The sequence below is a fragment of the Fukomys damarensis genome, unplaced genomic scaffold, assembly GCF_012274545.1.
Source record: "Fukomys damarensis isolate Sample0158 unplaced genomic scaffold, DMR_v1.0_HiC HiC_scaffold_5, whole genome shotgun sequence".
In the NCBI taxonomy this organism is placed as follows: Eukaryota; Metazoa; Chordata; class Mammalia; order Rodentia; family Bathyergidae; genus Fukomys; species Fukomys damarensis.
In genome coordinates, this window is record NW_022900917.1 from 39697316 (window position 1) to 39711754 (window position 14439).

Here is a 14439-nt window from a genome sequence, read left to right on the forward strand (position 1 = left end):
AGCTAAGGCACTTGTAAGGCACAGTACTCTGGGGCTGCCACATAGTTTATTCAGAGCCCCCTCAGAGCCCGATAAAACGGAATTCAAGTGCGTGACTTCCTGTCTCAGGGGAGGGGTGGCCAATGGGGGGGTGTGTAGCTGTAATGCAAATATGTAATTGATTTTGTGGAAACTGGGACATTTTTGTTTGTTCTCATAAAAGGTCCCTGCTGGAGGTTTTATTAGAAAGTTGGCCTTTTCTGCTGTGACTTGGATACTGATCTGATTTTCTGCTTTCATGCCCCCTTTTTAAAAAATTTAAAATATTTAATTCAACATTAACTGTGCTTACAAGCTATACAGCAGAATAAAATCACATTACAAACATTGTAGTATTAGATTTTATCACCATTTATTTCTTCTACCCTGTTCAGGGATTTCTTCGTGTTCAGTAGAACTAATTTGCCGTCAGACATTGAGGTCTTCTAGAAGGCCAGCAGGCTCCAGAAATTAATTTATCCAAATAACCGATCCCTCCTAGGCCAACCATAGAGGGACACCAAAATGGTCTAAGAAGGCAGAGCTTTCCTTTTGAAGTTTGGAATGTTTTGACTGACTTGAAACAGGCGGCTGGAATGAAAGGATAATTTTCAGTGACCCAGGGGATTTTTTTGCCATTTTCAAATATTAGGTAAAACAAAGAGAAATTGCTTGCTCTAATTTAGAAAGACTTAGTAATCAGGAAGGCAACCAGACTAAGAATAAAGGTCCAAGGTGTATGGCAGAGCTTATTTACTAAACCTAGATTTCTGGGAAAAATCAAAATTATACTCTCAAGAAAAAGAAATACCCTTAGAGATTTATATTTTTGTGAACATATCTATTTTCATCACCTGTATTTTAATTTACTTTCTTAATATTTTAAAAAGAACATTAATTACTTTCATTTAATACAATCTAAAAACATTGCCGTTTCTAACCTTAATTTTATTAAAAAAACAGGAGGTTATAATTTAAAATAGCTTACTATACTAAATTAGCTTATTGGAAACAGGAGATATTTCATATTTGTCTAATTTCCAAAAAAGAATATTTAAAGCCATTAGATCTTTAAAGCGAACTGTCAAATGAGTTGAAGCAATTGACTATCCAGGTGTAACCGACATTTTTTTTGACTATCAACCTACAAGAAGAGATCAAAGTCATTTTGAAGACATTTCTTTCTCATATTGTAGATAAGCATTCCTTGTCACAGAAAAAATAACCTTTGTGTTTTCAGTGGTGCACATGAAACAAAAATAGATTTGTAACCATAGACCTGTGTGTAAGACATAAATTGGAGATAGTGCTTTATTTTACATTATACATTTGTGTAACTATGATACAAATATGGACTTCTGTAGAATTATTTAGGAAAAAAGTATTATTGAATCTTTTTTCCTAGTAATTTCCTTATAATTAATTTCCTAATAGTAATGAATTCCCTTATAATTTAAAGTTAGGATAGTTATGAACTTAGGCTTCATTTTATTGTTTTAGAGAATTATAAGGTAATTTTTGTGAAGCCATAAGTATGCCAATTTTATTTCTGGCAATTGTTTATTCTTTTAATTGATGAACTATGTACTGAATTAATTTGAAAAAGAAATTACAATCTTTCTTTTGATTTGTTTTCAGATTTGATGGGTTGTTTTTGAATTGAGTTAATTGGTACTAGGCATTCTCATGCCTGACAATTTCAACTTACTTCTCCAAGTTTGTATTTTACTTTTAATCTCAGCTTATTTGATTAACTGTCCTTATAAAGTCATAGTACATGGTAGCTATATGGAAAACTTTTGAAGGCAGTGTTCTAATACAAAGTAACGCCTTATGCCTAAATCTTATAGACAGGAAATAGCATTCTACCTTTACCTTTATAGCATGTTCAAGTGGAGTTTTTGTTTGTTTGTTTTTTGTTTTTGTTTTTTGCTTCTGAGATTCTGAGTAGAATATTTCAGTGTTTTATAAAGTGTGGGAAATGAGGAAATTGAGCTGTTTAGGTAAGGGCTGATTGGGGCCAGCAATGTTGATGAATTTTGGAGGGAAAGTGGGTTAAACTGTCTTTTGTAATAAGAACGAAGGCTTTATGTAAGTCATTGGTAGAGATTTCAGAAATGTATGTAGCTGAAAATATAGGAAGACATTTGGCAATGATATTTGCTTATATTAGTTGCTAGGGTTTGGATGTTGTTTCTTCTCTGAAGGTGCACATGTTTTGGGGGCTTTGTGTTATTGGAAGGCATACTAGGGGTGATTAGGTGATTGTGAGCATCACCTTTAGGGGGATTAATGGTAGGAGTAATTCTGGCAAATTGTTATGAAAAGAGCAAGACTGGCCCCTCCCCATTCTCCAGCTCCCTACCTCGTTGTATGATCTCTCCCTCTCAAATGCACTCCTGCCATGATGCTGTCTGCCATGTTGTAGTGGAGCTAAGTGGGCCATTACCAGAGATGGAACAGATAAAAACACTCAATTTCAGACTTTCAGCTTCTGAAATTGTGAGCAAAATAACTCTCTTTTCTTTATAAACTACTCATCCTCAGATTTGTGATTTGTATCAAAATGTCCACCCAAAAGGCTCGTGTGTTCATAGGTGGAAATTTAGAAGATGATTAGATCATGGAGATTACAACTAATCAATGGATTATTCCAGCTATTAGCTCATAGCTGAATGTGCCATTAGGAGTTGGGGTCACCTTGGAGAAAGTTACTGGTGTACAATTTGGATGCATATAGTCATGTCCCTGGCCCTTCTTTTCTTTGGGTTTTTCTGTGCTCTGTTTCAGGGATGCCATAAGGAAAGCAGCTTTCCCATGAAATAGCCATGATATTTCTGCCTTGGAGCCAGTAGACCATGGACTGAAACCATAAGAAAAACAAAACAAAACTTCTTTAAGTTGTGTATGTCAGATACTTTGTTCCAGAAACAGAAAGGTGACTGAGGTCTTCAGGTATTTTATTATAGCAGTAGAAAACAGACTGATACAACAGTGGAGTACAAAAGAAGATATCCCCTAGAGTTATATAATCTATTGAGCAATGGTAAGAAAATAGAATTTCTAATTTTTAATTTCATCCTTTTGAAAAGTATGTTTCCTGTACATGTCATATTATCATGTAATCTATTATTAAAGCACAATTTGCTTATAATATGAGTGATTGAAATATGCAGTAGATTCTTAAAATATTCCAGTAAAAGACACATTGACATTAATCCCTCTCAAACTTATTTCAAACACACTTCAGTCATTTTTGGCACTTTCTGAAGCAGCTCTGGGAGTCATCTTTTGTCAGTGTCTTTATGAGGTGTGATCAAAGATGTGGTGAATGCTGTTACCAAATGCCATCCAACAGAAAGCCAGGCTTGTAAAAACATTACAGTGCATTTTCATCCACTCTATCCACCAGATCTGGCACTTCATGACTTCTGGCTCTTACCCAAAGTCAAAATTACCTTAAAATATAAACATTTTGTATCACTTCAGGACATCAAGGCACACATGACACTACAACTAAAGACAAGAAAGAGGACTTTCAGAGCTGTTTCCAAAAGTTGAAAGAATGGTGGTATAAGTGAGTTTTTAAGTGAGGAAGAATATTTTAAGAGAGAGTAATGGGAATGTGTCTTTTACTGTAATAACATTTTAAAAAATTCAGTATTAACTATTTTTTGTCACATACATATCTTCAAATTTTTACTAGTGAAAATTTATGGTTAAATATTTGGAAACTGCTTGATTTTTACAATAGATGCCATTATATATATTATCTTGCATATTTTTCATTAAGAATCAGGGATTGTATGTGTTGATCAGGAATCTAAGAAACTGAAATATTGTACTCTAGTAAATGTGTAAACTATCATTTTGGAGACATATCGTTAATACTTTTCTCTATTTTCTGAACATGTCTCAGTGGGGCTTGTTCATTTTTTTCTTTAAAAATATTAGTTATTTGCTTAAAACCACAGTAATGTGAATATACATATTTTAAATAGTATCATATATTTGCACATAAAAATAAAGAACATTGGGTAAATGGTAACTGATATTTTGTTCAAAGTTATATTAGTGAACTCTAGGAAACATTTTAAACTTTATAAACTTAGTGAGCTATTTTTTCTCAGAATTCAGAGGTTTATCATTTCTTTTAGTTTGAAATTACTATTAATTTGACATAATGATAAATAATACTATTTATTTGGTTTGTAACAGAAATCTTAGGAGGGCAGAATGCCTCTTCAAATATTTTAAAAGATTTTTATGTAGATAAAGAATTTGTCTTAATACATTTGATTGCAGAAAAAAAATACAAGATCACAAATTCAGATTTGGACACTTTAAAGGGTTTCAAAGCTATCCAGGTGTATTTAAATAGACAACTGAAAATTTGGATACAGATTTCTGGAGTGGTATGGTCAAAAGTGTAGATTTGGTAATATTCAGCAAATAGGTGATATTGAAGCCAATACATAAGGTAACCTAGAAAAGGACCAAATGAGAAAAGAGCTCAAAGTGTATCAGAGGCAAGGAGAGAATGAGAATCCAACTCTAAGAACTGAGGTAGATGACCCAGAGAAAAGATTAATTCAGAGAGAAGAGTAATAAATGGGGCCAGGCTCCTGTGAGGGCTTAAATTAGATAGGTAATGAAAGATATACCATGATTGTAGTAGTCCTAGAAGATTGAATGAGATAGTGCAAGGTAAAATCTAGGTTGCCTATGTTGACAAATAAAAGGGAACTAAGGCAGTGGAGATACAATACTGCATTGAGATTCAACTAAGCCTTCTAGAAGTTTGGCTCAGTAGGAAGTCAGCTCCAGGGTGTGAGAGAGATGAGGGACTGAGGGAAGGCTATTGGAGGAGAAAGTGTGTGGGCAGAAACAGTCAGCAGTAGAAGGCCTTGGCTTCATTCTCTGACCTTCACCTCCTGTAATGTCACGCTGTCTCACATACATCTTCCTCTGTGAGCAACATAGGCTTGGAAGAAATGGAAGAAGCACAAGGAAGTCTCTATTTTTTGCTACACTCTGCATATTTATATCTATAAGGTAGCAAATATTTTTGTGACCCTGGATGAGTATCACTTGGTACTAACTCCCATGGTTCTGAAAGCCATACTTCCCTTCTTGGCTTTGTATATTCTCTGCTCATTCCTCTGCCTGCCCAAAGCCCCTGCTTCCTCATAGTATTTTGAAGTCAAAGACCAATGCCTTTGTGAAGTCCGCCTTGGCAACTCCAACTAGTTGTCATCTGTAGCCTTAACAGCTCTATTATGGCCCTTAGTCATAAAGCTGATTCATGACTAACAATTTACAAATTACTTGTTCAATGAATTCTCAGAGGATCACCCTGTACTGTCTTAATCACTAGCATTTCACCCTTCCTCAATGTACTCAGTAGCAACTTAGTAATAGTGCGTAAGTGAAAGAAGGAGTGAATGAGTGAGTGAAGTACTTGAGAAAAGAGAAGTTGTAAGTATTAGAAGGCATACAAAAAAGGCAGTCGTTGTGAATATTCTTTTCATCCTCCTCATCACTATATAACTAAAGGCAAACTTGGTGTATAAAAATGGATAATTGTTACAAGTGAGATTATATTTATACATTTGTTAATCCCTTTTTGTTGAAAGTAAGATACACTAAATTTATTGTGTTCAACATTACTTGTAAAACAAATGAGAATTCCAAAAGGGAGTTGGAATTGCAAAATGTCTTGGGAGTATTTTAAGTATATAATTATAGTTTTAATAGAGGCTATAATGTTCAATGGATTGTGTTTGAAAAGTTTTGTTGATTTTTAACTCTTATTTTCTTTATAGTAGTTGCCCCCTCCCCCCCTTAGAACTTCATAAGAATCTTTAAAGCAAGTAGAATGCAAATTAGTGTTTAAAAAAGACTTGGGTTAAGAAATATTTTGCATAGTTTTCTTTTTCCCATTATTTATTTAAACAATAATAGACTTGGCACTTTCTTATTCTGGCAATGCCCTGGTATAACCTTTATCAAACATTAGGTTACTCTTTGGTGCTCAAGTTCAGCTTGTTCTCCATATAGATTAAGAGCTATACTATGAACCTTAGTAGTTTTTGAGCTTTGTTTAACCACAAATTTTTATACAGCAGCAATTGAGCATTGTTTATGACAAAAGGATAAATGTGATGAATTCCTTTTAGTGTTGAGAAATTGGAAAACAGAGGAGTGGAAGGGGTGGAGTGTGCCTTTGAGATCATGACTTTGGTTCCTATTTTGTCATTGTCACCAGTTAGCTATGTAACCTCCATATGGAGTCACTTACCTGACCTTGCTCCTTTGACAAATAAGCTAATAACATTTCATGGAGTTGCAAAAAATGCATAATGTAGTGTTAGGTATATAGCAGCTACTCAACTAACATAGGTTCTGTTTCTTGGAAGATAATTTTGTTCTGCTTTATTTTATCATACTTTAAAAGCATGTAACTCATTATCTTATCTTATTTACCCTGCTACTAGGAAGGAAAATCTGAGGCAAGTTTAGAGCTGGTTATGAAGAGTTGTCTTATTTCAGACCTTAGTAATTCTCTTTCTACTTTTGTCTACTTTTATGCCTTTAGTTGTACTTAATAAACTGTGCAATTTCTATAAAAATAGTACCCTAAAAATAAAACTTCAAGTGCTGTAATAAATCATTTAAAAATAAAGCAAAAGAAAAATCACCTCAAATCCAACTATTCAGAAATAGTCATGGGTAGTACTAAGTATCTATTATTTCACATTTTTTGATGTATATGTACATATGAAAAATAATTGTGTAACAGTTGGATCATACTATATTTTAATTAAATGTTTCATGTTATTGTAAAGGACAAAACTAAAGTAAACTAAAGAATTGGTGAACTTCAGGAAAGTGATATTTTCAAAAGTAATATTAATTTATAAAAAGACAATCTGAAGAAGAAATGATGTATATGAAACTATTAAGTAAGGAATATATTTAAATCACATATCAACATTAGACAGACTTGATTATTTGATATAAAAGGTGAGGATATTAGCCCACTTCTAATTTCCCCTTCCCCATCTTACATTTTTTGTTAGTTACAGTCTGATGAGATCATCAGGGTTTATAATAGTCTGCTACAAAATTCCAGTAGTGGTTTAATCTAATTATTTTCTTCTATTTCAGTGAATCCAATGTTTGTTGCCATTTTTTTGTTTGTTTTGAAATTTTTTGTAATTTTTTCGAGAACTGCTGTTTTACTAGATTTTGTGCAAGTTTGTTTTGAGAGTCTGTTTATTAATTTCTTACTAAAAAGGTAACTTGGAAGGGTACAAGTTCAATGGTACTCATTTTTTCCCCTTAAACTTTTCAGATTTCACACTAAAGTCTTCTGTTAGTACATGCCACTGAAGGATAAGAAGATCAACTTGATTATTCCACAAGATTAGACTTCTTTCTCCTTTAATATTCTTATATTTATTCTTATAGTTTAATACCAACATATATACTTGGGGATTGATTTCTCTATATCACTATTTTTCTTTTTTGTAGGATATGGCATATCTTTTAAAAACTATATTTTGTATGAAAATTTTACTAATTTTATGCTAATTTGGTATGCCTTTGTTATTGAAAAATTCAAGTGTAAATCTCAAAAGAGAATTTGTTTCAGTATATATTAATATTTTGTCTGTTTCACTTATTCAAATTCTCTGGATATTTATTATGCTTATATTAGATTTTTTTTTCAACTTTAATTGAGTTTATTGGTACATTTTAGGGATACAGTACAGTTACATTTTGTTGGGATTCCCTTGTCCCTGCCCTCCCTTCACCCCCTCCTCCCCTCCCCATCTACAAACACTTTATTTCCATCTTTTCATTATCTCACATTTTTTTCTTTTTCCTTATTACCCTTCCCCTACCCGTCCCACCTTCCCTACACCTTTAGCTCCTTTCTTCTCATTTCTCAATGTCAGTAATCTTATTAGGATCTTCTGTATTCTTGCAGATTATTCACACCAGAGAAACTATTTGATATTTACACATGTGTGAATTATTTATTTCACTTAGGAGTATATCTTCAATATGTATCCATTTTCCTATGAATGAATCTATTTTCTCATTCTTTATGGCTGAGTAATATTCCATTTTATAGAAAAACCACATCTTCTTTATCCAGTTTCCAACGGATGGGCAAATTATCTATTCTTCATATTTCTGTTATAAAGTCAGTTTTTAGTTCTTTTCCATTTTATTTTTAATTATTTTTGCAGCTTCTATTCAGTGTTCCTGTTTAGCTCAATTCATTCTATTTGTTTTCACATCCATTGTAGCTATTATTTTGTAAAATTCATAGTTTTCTGTTATTTTCTGGAGCTCTAACTGCTCACTTTTTTTTGGTTTTATGTCGTTTTGCTTCAGCTCTTTCTTTTTTTCTTTGAGATCATGTGCTGTATAATTTATAAATTTTAAACTTTTTTTATAAGTATTTTCCCACTTCCTTGCATAATGTCTCTAATGACAAGTGTAGTTCTGGGCTATCAGCATGCTTGTGAAATTCAGCTTTGAACTACAATGAGCTTAGAAGATACTATCATTAATGAAGCCACTCAGGAGCACTAAGAAAGCTAGTGATTACTTTTGAGAAACTGGTGTTGGTATCGTACAAAGTGTGTATTCTTTTACATTGAGTAGAAATGCTTAGAATCTGTGTGACACTTTCTGGATTGGAAATTACTTTCATACATATTATTTGATCATGATTAAATATAAATAACTAAGAAATGTGACCTGCTTTGTATTTTTGAGGGACTGGATTTTAGTGAGTGTGTATGTCTTCGTCATGGTCAACAGGCTGGTTAACCAGGTATCAGACAAATGGAACCAATAGTGAAACCTATGTCTGGTTCCTGGTTTGCTGGTGTTTTCCTCATCCTACTTTGCTGCTTGTGTTGGTATAAAAATGATATTTAAGATTACTGAATTAAATGTGTAAATTGACCCACCCATATTTTATTCATACCTAAAGTTTGATTTATTAAATGGCAACAGAAACAATAGTGGCAGCATGTTATAAGTGAAGCATAGGGAAAAGAGTTTGGAAGAGGTCTAATGGCTTAATAGCATGCTACCACTTCTCTTCCCTACCCATCACTTTGATCTCTGCCCTGCACCTTTGTACTGATCCACCACTGGTGTAGCCAGCCATGCTATTTACTCTGCCCCAAATGCACTGCTAATCTTACCTTATTTATTATGCATCAGAATAATGACTCTGTAGATCATGGGTTTCCCACCTTTTGATTTGCATGGCTGCAGTGAGAGAAGAGGAATTTTTTGGGGCAGCATATAAAACATCTAATATAATTCACAGGCATAAATAACAAGACTGCCTTTTTTATATTTTGACTTACTTTGTTTTACGAAAGAATACAATGAGCCTAGGATTAATAGTTAATAAGGAATTTTACAAGTCTATTTAATAACTGTAAATGCCTGTCTTCATAGACACAGACATGCACATGTAGGTTGAAATAATGTTATCAGCAATTGCTGCATTTTACACAACACACTACACAGATGCACGTAACATCTGATATATGCAAGTTTTGATTTGATTGATGGTGGTGGGTGCAGGTGAGTGCACTGCACCTCAGTTTCCTTTGAATGGATTTTCCTTGTCGTTTATGTAGTTCACACTCACATACCATGAGGTTGAGTCATGAAAATTTCACTAAGAATCACATAATCGAGTTAAAAGGCTATAATCTTGTGGGGCTGCATTGCTAGCTATCCAGGGCTGTGTGCAACCTGTGAGCCATGGGTTGGACATACCTGCAGGGAAGATCCTTTCCCTGGAGTTAATTTCTACTCATCAAAGCAAAACAATCACAGATCTTCAGCTGATGCATTTCTTTGAGGAGGTGTTTGGTCCCAGAGGTCTGCCATTTCCCTCTACACTGCTATTACCATCCTGTCTTATTGCCATGGAACAGTGGATCTTGCTCAACTCTTCCTTGAGCTTTTAGTTACCTTTGGATGAGGGATCATATCTGATCTGTGATTTTCAATACTGATATAGAATAGGTAGCAAGAAGATCTTTACTGAAATGTAGAAATGGATCAACACATTGCTAAGTTCAATTTGCATGGGGGCGTGTTGAAGGCTTCTCAATGATTTTATATCATCAGTGTCAGCACTGTAAATGCATCTTTTATACATTGGGCAGCTTGAAGAGATTCAAGAAGCAAGACTACCTGGTAGTAGGTATGATATGATAAAATCAACTAGAGTCAGTATAGCTAGTTTTGAAAGAAATGAATACACACACACACACAAATACAAATAAAGAATGACATGATATGATAAAATCAACTAGAGTCAGTATAGCTAGTTTTGAAAGAAATGAATACACACACACACACACAAATACAAATATAAAGAATGACAGCTCTCAATGAGTGATAAAGGGGAAGGATGTCTCTCTTCAAATCGTTCTTTAAGCTGAGAAGTCTTTTCTCTCATTTTCATGAGTTCTTTACATTTTATCTATCTCTATGTCCAGTTCAAAACCTATCATCAGTCAGTTTTTGCCACAATAATGCTTCATGACAAACCAGTTCAAAATCTCCATGATTTACAGCAACACGCCATGCTCAGGTGTCTACAGCCTGCCGGGCTCAGCTGCTCTCAGCAGGGCTTGGCCAGCAGCTATGTTTCAGGCTGGAGTAATCTGGACTGCTTTGAGGTTGCTTTGCTTCAGATCTGTCTCTAAGTCTCTATGGTTCTCCATCTAATAACTCCAGGTAATGGCATGAGTGTAAAAAATGACCACATTTAAAGTTCACATTTAAAGTATCACGTTTAGTAACATTCCTCTGGCTAAAGTAAGTCACATGGTCAAACCTAACCTTAATAAAATAATACTGTATTTTGTTATACATCAAAATAATAATTTTGCAGTGCAGAAGTTTTTTAATAAGATGAGATCCCAGTTGTTGATTCTTTCTGCCAGTTCCCATGTTACTGAGGATGTGTTCATAAAATCTTTTCCTATACCAATGTCTTCAAGAGTTCTGCCTAACTTATCTTCCAGCAAGTTTAGTGTTTCTGTTTTAATGTTTAGATGTTTAATCCACTTGGATTTTAATTTAGTGCATTGTCAAAGACGAGGGTACAGCTTTAATCTTTGGCAGGTTGACATCCAGTTTTTCCAACACCATTTACTAAAGAGGCTATCTTTCTGCCACTGAGGATGGTCAGCTCCTTTGTCAAAGATGAGATAGCTGACTACATCTGGATTACTTTTTTGTGTCTTCCAATCTGTTCCACTGATTCTCAGATTTGTTTCTTTGCGGGTACGATGCTGTTTTTATCACAGTGACTTTGTAGTAGAGTTTCAAATTGGGAATTGTTATACCCTCTACCATGTCTCTGTTGCCTAGGATGGCTTTTGCTATTCTAGGTCTCTTCTGGTTCCAAATGAATTTTTGGATTCTGTTTTCTAGTTCTGTGAAATATAGTGTTGGAAATTCAATTGGCATTGCATTGAATCTGTATAGCAGTTTTGGTAGTATGGCCATTTTCACTATGTTGATTCTTCTGAACCAGGAGCAGGGGATATCTTTCCATTTTGTTATATCCTCTTTGATCTCTTTTTTTGAGTGCTGTAGTTTTCAGTGTAGAGGTCTTTTGCTTCTTTTGTTAGATTGATTCCTAGATACTTCATTTTTTTGGATGCTATTGTGAAATGAATTGTTTCTCTAATTTCTATCTCAGTGAGTCTGTTATTTGTGTACAAGAAGGCTATTGATTTTTGGTTGTTGATCTTGTATCCAGCTGCTCTGCTAAAAGTGTCAATTAAGTCTAGAAGTTTTTTGGTGGAGTTTTTTTGGGTCTTCAATGTAGAGTATCATCAGCAAACAATGACAGTTTAACTTCTTCCTTTCTTATCTTTATTGCTTTAATTTCCTTCTCTTGATGAATGGCTGTGGCTAATGTTTCCAGAACTATATCAAAGAGGAGTGGTGATAGTGGACATCCTTGTCTTGTTCATGATTTTAACGTGAAGATTTTCAGTTTTTGGCCATTTAATATGATGTTTGTTGTTGGTTTTCCACAGATAGCATCTATTAAGTTGAGATATAGACCATCTATTCCAATTTTTTGCAGGTTTTTTTTTTTATCATGAATGGTTGTTGAATTTTGTCAAATGCTTTTTCTGCATCTATCGAGAGAATCATATGGTTTTTGTCCTTGACTTTGTTAATATAGTATATTACATTGATTGACTTACCATCAACAGAACTAAGAGACAACCTACAATGTGGGAAAAAGTTTTTACCAGCTGCTCCTCAGACAAAGAACTATTATCTAGAATATATAAAGAACGCAAAACAATCAGCCCCCCCAAATATAAAGACCCAATTCAAAAAATTGGCATCTGAAATGAACAGACATTTCTCAGACAAAGAAGTAAATATATGAAAAAATGTTCCATGTCATTGATCATTTGAGAGATGCAGATGAAAACAACACTAAGATTCCACATCATCCCACAAAGAATGGCTGCTATCAAGGAATCAAACGACAACAAATGTTGGCAGGGTTTTAGGGAGAAGAGAACCCCTCTCCATTGTTGGTGGGAGTGCAGACTGCTGTAACCACTATGGAAATCAATATGGAGATACCTCAAAGAGCTGGGACTAGAGGTTCCATTTGACCCAGCCATCCCTCTGCTGGGCATCTTTCCAAAAGAGTTAAAAGAATCATATCACAATGATATATGTGCACCTATGTCTATAGCAGCACAGTTTGTAATAGCTAAAACTTGGAAAGAGTCCATTTGCCCATCAGTTGGAACCTGGATAAAGAAGATGTGGTTTTTCTATAAAATGGAATACTATTCAGCCATAAATAATGAGAAATTAGATTCATTCATAGGAAAATGAGGATACATATTGAGGATATACTCCTAAGTGAAATAAATAAGTCACACATCTGTAAATACCAAATAGTTTCTCTGGTGTGAATAAAGTATAATACTACATAAGATCCTAATGATATAATGGACAGTGTGAAATAGGAAGAAAGGGGCAAAAGGTGTAGAGAAAGTCGGAAGGGTAGGGGAAAGCTAATAAGGGGGAAAATATGACAAAATGAAAAAAATGGAAATGAAGTGTTTGTAAAGGGAGAGGGGAGGAGGGGTGAAGGAAAAGCAGGGAGAAGGGGAAAGAATGAGAACCAAGACCTGTCATGTTAAGGTACAAGATCCCAACAATGAATGTAAGTTTACTGTATACCTAAAATGTACCGATAAACTCAATGAGGAAAAATAAATAAATACTTTATACCATGAGGAGAGGGTAGTATAGTATTATAGAACAATAACCCAAAACATCATTCCATCTCATATGTGATGCCTTCAGCTAGAGGCAGTGACATTTGCTTCTGAGTTTCCATAGTGCTATTTGTGAATAGCACTTTCAAAATATTGCCTCCTAAATTCAGAAAATTATTTAGTATTGTTAAGAGATAGGACAATCTACTCTCCAATAAAGCAGATTTAGGTGTATAGTAAAAATGCCATGTACAAAACGTTTTCTGAATATTTTCTTGAAATAACAATAGCATTCTTTGTACATATTTGTTTGTGATTATTACATATTTAGGGACTACCACTATTGAAGCATATAAAGATATCTACTTTTTATATTTTATTGACATACTGGCTTAGCATTAGTTTGAACTTTATATTAAAGGTACTGGAAATCAAAACACATTGAAGTTCACTCAAAAAGGAGCATACAATCTGGTGCCAAAGAATGTTTACTGTGTTTTAGAGATTGCAAAATTCCCTTCTAGATAGGTAATTAAGATATTTTTAGGGATGGTTTGCTTCTTACATAAGCCTATTTTCAAGCCAACTATATACTTATTTTTCTATGAAGGTATTTTTCTAAAATAATAATTTGTTTAATAAATTATAAAAGGTTGACCTTTTAAAGCCACAATCGTGTTAAAAAAGGCTCACTTTTAAAATAAAGTATTTATGGGGTTGTTTGATTTAGCCTACTCTCAGAAAAAAAAATCTTACATTTGTTTACTTTAAGAAGCAGAACAAAGTATAGTTATGAGAAAATATGGTATAGTAATATAATTCTCCTACATTGTTTTGTGAAATAGAATAAGGGTAATGAAAAACTATTTTCTCTGGATGACACTTATTTTAATCAGTTTGGACTGCTAAAACAAAATACCATACATTAGTTGCTTATAAACAATGGAAGTTTATTTCTCACAATTCTGGAGGCTGAGAAGTCCATCATTAAGATCAAAATAGAGGGCAGGGTATTTAACTCAGTGGTTCCATCACCTGCCTCAAAAGGTCCTGAGTTCAATCCCTGGTACCAAAAAAAAAAAAAAAAAAAAAA

The 14439-nt window shown here is 33.9% G+C and overlaps 1 protein-coding gene across 3 annotated transcripts in view; it reads left to right on the top strand.

Annotated features, from left to right (window-relative positions):
• Nucleotides 1–14439, top strand: part of Eya1 (EYA transcriptional coactivator and phosphatase 1) — a 419270-nt gene that overhangs the window by 81065 nt on the left and 323766 nt on the right. The gene's annotated exons all lie outside the window — the stretch shown is intronic.